Genomic DNA, 8,499 nt, shown 5'->3' on the forward strand with positions numbered 1-8,499 from the left:
GAATCCCTGCCATGTACTGATGAGGTCCAAATGTCTGAAACAGGCTGTCTACATGTGGCTTTTTATATGACTGTGTAAAATTTAAAGCTATATGCTTGCTATACATCAGCGGCTCTGGATGCTTGCTTGGCTTACCAAGGGGGAAAAAGGGACATTTTCATATTTAGTAGCAGTGCATTGTGGGTAACCACAAATGTTCACTTGTAGCTGAATTATTGCAGATTTCCTTTTGTTTTAAAAAGGCAAATTACACCAATACGGTGTGCGGCATTGCAGGAAGTGACGACAGTGGAATGCACGATGGAATATGGTAGAGGTGAGTCATCCCCGCCCGCTGCCTCTTACTAATAGTGGCGGCTTCTACTGTGCTTAAGCAGGAGGGGGAGTGCACATGGGGGACCAAGGTGAGGGGGGGGGGTTTCCTGCTGAGCTTAAGCTGGAGGGGGAGTGCACATGGGGGACCCAGGTGAGGGGGGGGGGGGGTCCTGCTGAGCTTAAGCTGGAGAGGGAGTGCACATGGGGGACCCAGGTGAGGGGGGGGTTCCTGCCGAGCTTAAGCTGGAGGTAGAGCACACATGGGTGACCCAGTTGAGGGGGGGGTCCAACCCCCCTCCCCACCGCTGTGCCCAATACCCCCTTCCTGCCCTCTACCCTCTTATGCGGCGTATGCTACGCTGCGGGTCGGCTAGTATTTATATATTAAAAAAAATATATTTATAAAAAACAAGAAAACAAAAAAAGCTGGGGGTGATCAGACCGCACCAACGGAGAGCTCTGTTGGTGAGGAGAAAAGGGGGAAAGGGGGGGGGGGTGGAATCACTTGTGTGCTGTGTTGTATTGTACAAAAAAAAAAAGCCCTGGTCTTTAGGGGGGTTTAACACTGTGGTCCTCAAGTGGTTAAGTTTTTACTGTTTCATGGCCTCTTCTCAATAACACATTCATTAAAGTATGCTAGAGCTAAAATCTATGAACTGTTGATCCTTTTTATTTCTTTCCTGCTCTCAGAAGCCATTTACTGACAGGAAAGTGTTTTATGGCTGCAATTCCTTATCAGTGAGGGCTACGCAATCCGGTCCCGACCCAGACAGAAGTTGTCACTTGCATACCTGATTTTTAACTCTTACAGGCAGGTAAAAGGAAAAAGGAACACAGCATACCTATTTGTGTGTTTGGCACTGTACATACACATGTCTATCTCATCATGTCACATGCCAAATATAGCATACATTTCTGGAAAGACATAGCTGATTTTTTTATTTTTGCCTTAAGGCATGGGCTTCTCCAACAGGAATAAGCAGTACATTACCAGTTACATTTGTTATATGAAGAGACTAGTGGTTATCATTACCAGATCAGAATTAACTTATGAAAAAATGTATGAAACCTTTCACAGCTTATTATAGAAGTCTAAATAAACCCATAATGAAAAAAGCTACCGGTAACGCTCATTAGGAATGCGTATTACCGTTACCGTAGAAATACTCTCGATACTCGAGTACCGTAGGTCACACTTATAGTGTAACTCTCGGTACACGGCTACTGGAAGTGATGGTAATATTGAGGTGTGCTGTCTGCGTTTAGCAATATTACCACAGCTTTGTGTACCTACTCCATGTTCTCTACCGCAATGCGGGGATGCTGGGAAATGTAGTCTTGCATCTGTTCTTCCTACTTTATGTGTCCCATGCTCATCCCTGATTGACCCACCCAGCAGCTGAATCCAGAGGGGAGAGAAAGCAAGCAGTACTGCAGTGACAGGCACATGTGGCCGGTAAATCAGGTATTCCATCCAGCACTTTGCTTCTATATACTGTTTATATCACTTATCATCCTGATTTCTGCAGGAATTTGCCTTGATCAGTTTTGAGTTTGGTTGAACTTCAACTTATTATGTTGTAAAATTGGTGTCTGGAAATCTGCTTTGAAGTAGATACTGGAGAATAAGGTAGATGGCTGAAAATACTTTTGGATGGCTGGGCCAGGAATGAGATTCAGTCTAGGGGTAATCTACACCGACATTTACATTGCTTTTGATCTGAATTTCCTTGATCAACCGCCTTCCCTTCTCATCTTTTCCAAAAATTATTTTGCAGTACTTTTATTATTTTATTGATATAGGGCCAACATTTTCTGTAGCGCTGTACATAATACAGAACAGACAAGAGCGGGGAACATTGATACATAAGCAGCTCAAAGTACTGTCCAATCAGGACATTCAGTGACACAAGTACAAATACATACAATTCATGTGTAGTTTGAAAAAATCATCAATACTAGTACATGTTCAATGGATAATGTACAACAAAAACAGAAAGCACTAGGGGAGGTCTCTGCCCTTGTGAACTTCTAAGCCAACCACTACGCCGCCGGGCAGCACTGGGTCCCCGGGTAGCCTTTAAAGTCTGAGTAAGGCGTTTAACAACTTAAGGACCACGGGCTTATACCCCCCTAGTGACCAGGCCATTTTTAACAAATTAGGCCACTGCAGCTTTAAGGGCTTGCTGCAGGGCCGTACAACTCAGCACACAAGTGATTCCCCCCCCCCTTTTCTGCCCACCAACAGAGCTTTCTGTTGGTGGGCTGTGATTGCTCCTAGGATGTTTGTTTATTTTTTAGTACATTTTTTTTGTTTTTTTCTTAATAAATATGCCTATTTATTTATTTTTTTAATGTCCGCCAGGATGTTTGTTTATTTTTTAGTATATTTTATTTTGTTTCTTTCTTAATAAATATGCCTATTTATTTATTTTTTTATATCTGCCAGCCAATCAATGCAATTGGCTGTCATAGGGTCCCCGTTTCGAATCCCAGCCAGAGCACTATCTACAAGTAGTTTGTATGTTCTCCCCGTGTCTGTGTGGGTTTCCTCCAGACAATCTGGTTTCCTCCTAAATCCCCAAAACATACAGATACGTTAATTGGCTTCCCCCTAAATTGACCCTTGACTACGGTACATACACTACATGAATATGATACATACATAGGCATATGACTATGGTAGGGATTAGATTGTGAGCCCCTTTGAGGGACAGTCCAGTGAAAAGACAATATACTCTGTGCAGCGCTGTGCAAGATGTCAGCGCTATGTAATATAAATACTAAATAATAATAATCTAAACGACAGTGGGGAGGAGACAAGGGATATCAGATGAGACAGCGAGCATCAAGTTATATCTATAACAAATTATAAGCTTATCTGAAGAGGTTTGTCTTCAGAGTATGTTTGAAGGTTTTCAGGCTTGGAGCATGTAGGAGAGATGACACTTGTGAGAAGTCATGGATGCGAGAGTGAGGAGATGACCAAAGAGAACATCAGGAGTGTCTCAAAAGCGAAGGTTCCATGAGGGACGGTATCTGGGGATTAATAAAGAAATACCTTTTTTTTGTTTTCTGATCATAGACGTAATCACATGTGATAGATGAGATATTTACGTTTTTAGATACGTTGACTGTATTATTGGCAAGATAAACTCCAGAGTAACAACATTCTATGAACTAGTGGAGGATGTGATTTTAGCTTTACCATTCTGTATACCAATGTTTAGTTGCGTGGAATAGTCACATGACCACACCCTTTGCTTTCCTTGTTAGTCCTCCTTACTTTTCTAGATTAAGATGTTCATCAAAAATATATTAAAACAAAAAATTGCTAATTTGCCTTTAAAGATACATTTCATTTGCTTTAAAATAACATTTCTTTGCCTTTAAATTGCTTTTCTTTTTGTGCTTGACTAGTGGTTTCTTGTGTGTGAATAGTGCCATTTTCCAGTCACCAAGTGAATTAAGTACAATTGCCAAACATACCTTGAAATCCAAAGGGACAGCTTGTGTTATCAAATACATTGTATTTCCCATCACCAACTGAATTTAAAACAATCAGCAAAGCGGATCAAACACACAATAATAGGACAGACTGAGGTCAGAAAAAGAGAAAGCAGAGGTGATGACATAAACATTCACAGCCCGTACATCTGATTTATTGAGTGGACACGCAGCTGTAAATCTCCGGATTATCGGATACATCAATCTTGTAGGGAGATTGGCTGATATGCAATATTCAGAAGGTTAACTACGTAATTACCCAACTAGCCATTAACTGACATGTTGCCATACAGGGACAGGGAGGTCGGCGCTCTCTTGTGACCCCGGGGTGTCTCGTTCTATTCCTGTGCAGATTGCAAGCATTGATCTAGAGGTTCTCTTCACCAGGAAATGTGATCATTACTGTGGAAGACGTGGGGACGTACTCATCATTCTCTATCTATTACTGCTGAATCATTTTACGGTTCATAACAATTCCGTAAATGTGTTACTTAGACCTACTTGTCATTCAGAATTAATGAAAGACAATATTTGTAGCCAGACCAACGCACGTAAAACCCAACACAGAGCATCTGCTTGCAGGCAATAATTCACTGTTGTAAAGGAATAACAATTTGGGAATCGGGATATAGATATATACAGGACCACTATTGCGAAAGATTGTAAAACTTAAAGGACAACTGAGGTGACTTGATGAGATAGACATGTGTATGTACAGTGCTTAGCACACAAATAAATATGCTGTGTTCCTATTTCTCCTTCTCTGCTTGAAAGAGTTAAACATTAGGTATGTACGTGACAGATTCTGCCCGGTCGGACTGGGTCAGACTATAGCATAGCCCTCAATGATAAGTAATTACAGCCATAAAACACTTTCCTGGCAGTAAATGGCGTATGAGAGCAGGAAAGAGATAAAAAAGATCAATAATTAATAGATTTGAGCTCTGACATACTTCACTAAAGGTATCATTGGGCAGAGACAATGTAGCAGTAAAAACTTAAAAATTTGATATAAATATAAAATAAAACTGTGGCATATCTAAAAAAGTAATTTTTATGAGAAGGATAATAGATACTTTTTTTTCTTATCAGTTTATTTTCACCTCAGATGTCCTTTAAAATACATGTAATCACATACTAATAAGAAGTACATTTCTTCCAGAGTAACATGAGCTATAAATTACTTTTCTCCTATGCTGCTGCCACTTATAGTAGTTAGTAGATATCTGATAGAACTGACGGGTTTTTGACTAGCCCATGTCCTCATTAGGGATTCTCAGTACAGTATTTTATTTTTTTTATTCTTTACAACAGCACTCCCTAAAAAGAATCAATTTAAATTAGCAGACCCCCACACCCACCCCCATCTGTTTGCACACTATTCTGGAAGTTAGTCTGAGCAACTGCTGTCCAGGATGTGCTTTTAAAAATAAAGAAAACTCTGAGAATCACCCATGAGCGGATAGGCTAGTCCAAAACCTGTCAGTTCTGTCAGATTTGTACTACCTGCTGTGACAGCAACATAAGAGAAAAGTAATACAGTATATACTGTAGTATATTTTACTCTGGGAGAAATGTACTTTTTATTTTTGAGTTTTCATGTATTTTAAAATTTTTCAATTTTTAACGATAGTGGTCCTTTAACCAATTATGATCTTTGGATGTAAGTCTCATGTCCAAATTAGTTACATTGTAGGTTCCTGGATGTGAGACTTACGCCCAGCACTAAAAACGGCCACCGCGATCATGTACATGCACACGCGCTCCCGTACGTGTGAGCCCCCGTCACTCGTGCATGTGCTCATGCACCCTTGTGCACGCTCATGCTTGTGCACGCTCGTGCATTGATCCCATTGTGACTGACTGCTGTCAACGCCATGTTGTTGCCTAGCAATGCATCTATACAGCACTGGGGTCCCCAAACTGTGTGCCCTAGCGAGCGCATGCAATCGCTACAGACTCACAGGCTAGCGATAATGGTGCACTACATGCCCAACTAGTGATGAAATATGGTATGTATGGTATCGTTTTAACCGGCACAAGCCAAATAATGTATTTTGAGGTGTTTTAAAACTGTGGCACTTGTCATGTAAAAAATAGAAAGGGGGAAACACATTTGTTATTTTTGCGTTTACGCCTAATTTTCTCTGATAAATTGCCCATGAAATTAAATAATACTTGAAAAAAATGTTACCCAAAGAATGCATAGAATGTCCTGAAAAAAAACAATATTTGTATCACTTTGATGACATAGGCAATTAAAAGTTATTGCTGTATCAAAAGCGACACAGCTGATATGCCAAAATTGTCAGGAGCCTTAAAGAGAACCAGAGACGAAAACTCATAATAGATTTATACATAGCTGGGGCTTCCTCCATCCCCATCAGCATGGATCGCTCCCAAGTTGCCGTCCTCTGCCGCCTCTATCCCATCACTTCCGCCGGACGCGACCAGTTGTACGCATCCGCAGGAACTCCCTCCGTCCTGCTGATGCCTGTCCAGTATGGAGGGAGCACACTGCGCTTGCGTCGACTGGCCCTGACTGGCCAAAGTGACGGGACCTGGTACCGGCGATAGAGATGGAGGCATGGTAGCGATCCATGCTTATGGGGCTGGAGGAAGCCCCAGGTATGTATGCACTGGCATAACAATAGGGCCTGCAGCCCCTGCTCCCCCTGGGGCCCGCTCTGGGCCATTTTGGGGGGGCTGGAGGGGTCGCAGCATGAGGGGAAGGCCGTGGCCACAGTTGGCGGGGAGGGGGGACGTCCCCCCCCTCACCTCGGGGCTCTCCCCTCTGCGCTTCCTTCCAGCTTAAATGTGTGTCCGGGCAGCGGCGGGCAGCAGACAGATACATACCTTCTGTGCGCTTCTGCGTTCCTCTCTCTAGTCTCTGACGCGACTTCCTGTTACTTCCAAAATTGGCCGCTGTTGACTGTAGTGTAAAAAGCAGAAAATTTACATTACCAAAAGGCGGTATGATTCCGACATTAGAGGTTAATAGCAAAGCCCCCATAGGTGCTACAAACAACACATTTTCAGGGTATGTTAAGCAAACAAGTGTAAACAAGAGGAACAAAATTTTAAAAAAAAAAATTAGTTTTTGAGAAAATCAATGCTAAAGTTGGCATAAATTACCGTGAAAATCTGCATCGGAATGCGGAAATCGGTAGCGGAAAGTGGAATCAGTAGAGGTAATCGGCAATGACGAAAAGCGGATTTTCCGCAGAAACGGAAATTGGCATTTCCGACCATCCCTAAGTGCCCCGGTATAGCTTAGCCAAGTATAGGTTTTCCAGGTATAGGTGCCCCAGTATAGGTTAGCCAGGTATAGGTGCCCCAGTATAGGTTAGCCAGGTATAGGTGCCCCAGTATAGGTTAGCCAGGTATAGGTGCTCCAGTATAGGATAGCTATGCATAGGTGCCCCAGTATAGGTTAGCCAGGTATAGGTGCCCCAGTATAGGTTAGCCAGGTATAGGTGCCCCAGTATAGATTAGCCAGGTATAGGTGCCCCAGTATAGGTTAGCCAGGTATAGGTGCTCCAGTATAGGATAGCTATGCATAGGTGCCCCAGTATAGGTTAGCCAGGTATAGGTGCCCCAGTATAGGTTAGCCAGGTATAGGTGCCCCAGTATAGGTTAGCCAAGTATCGGTGCCCCAGTATAGGTTAGCCAGGTGTAGGTGCCCCAGTATAGGTAAGCCAGGTATAGGTTCTCCAGTATAGGATAGCCATGCATAGGTGCCCCAGTATAGGTTAGCCAGGTATAGGTGCCCCAGTATAGGTTAGCCAGGTATAGGTGCTCCAGTATAGGTTAGCCATGCATATGTGCCCCAGTATAGGTTAGCCAGGTATCGGTGCTCCAGTATAGGTTAGCCAGGTATAGGTGCCCCAGTATAGGTTAGCCAGGTATCGGTGCCCCAGTATAGGTTAGCCAGGTATAAGTGCCCCAGTATAGGTTAGCCAGGTATAGGTGCTCCAGTATATGTTAGCCATGCATAGGTGCCCCAGTATAGGTTAGCCAGGTATAGGTGCCCCAGTATAGGTTAGCCAGGTATAGGTGCCCCAGTATAGGTTAGCCAGGCATAGGTGCCCCAGTATAGGCTAGCCAGGTATAGGTGCCCCAGTATAGGTTAGCCAGGTATAGGTGCCCCAGTATAGGTTAGCCAAGTATCGGTGCCCCAGTATAGGTTAGCCAGGTATAGGTGCCCCAGTATAGGTAAGCCAGGTATAGGTGCTCCAGTATAGGATAGCCATGCATAGGTGCCCCAGTATAGGTTAGCCAGGTATAGGTGCCCCAGTATAGGTTAGCCAGGTATAGGTGCTCCAGTATAGGTTAGCCATGCATATGTGCCCCAGTATAGGTTAGCCAGGTATCGGTGCTCCAGTATAGGTTAGCCAGGTATAGGTGCCCCAGTATAGGTTAGCCAGGTATCGGTGCCCCAGTATAGGTTAGCCAGGTATAAGTGCCCCAGTATAGGTTAGCCAGGTATAGGTGCTCCAGTATATGTTAGCCATGCATAGGTGCCCCAGTATAGGTTAGCCAGGTATAGGTGCCCCAGTATAGGTTAGCCAGGTATAGGTGCCCCAGTATAGGTTAGCCAGGCATAGGTGCCCCAGTATAGGCTAGCCAGGTATAGGTGCCCCAGTATAGGTTAGCCAGGCATAGGTGCCCCAGTAT

This window comes from Hyperolius riggenbachi, chromosome 4 (genome assembly GCF_040937935.1).
Source record: "Hyperolius riggenbachi isolate aHypRig1 chromosome 4, aHypRig1.pri, whole genome shotgun sequence".
In the NCBI taxonomy this organism is placed as follows: Eukaryota; Metazoa; Chordata; class Amphibia; order Anura; family Hyperoliidae; genus Hyperolius; species Hyperolius riggenbachi.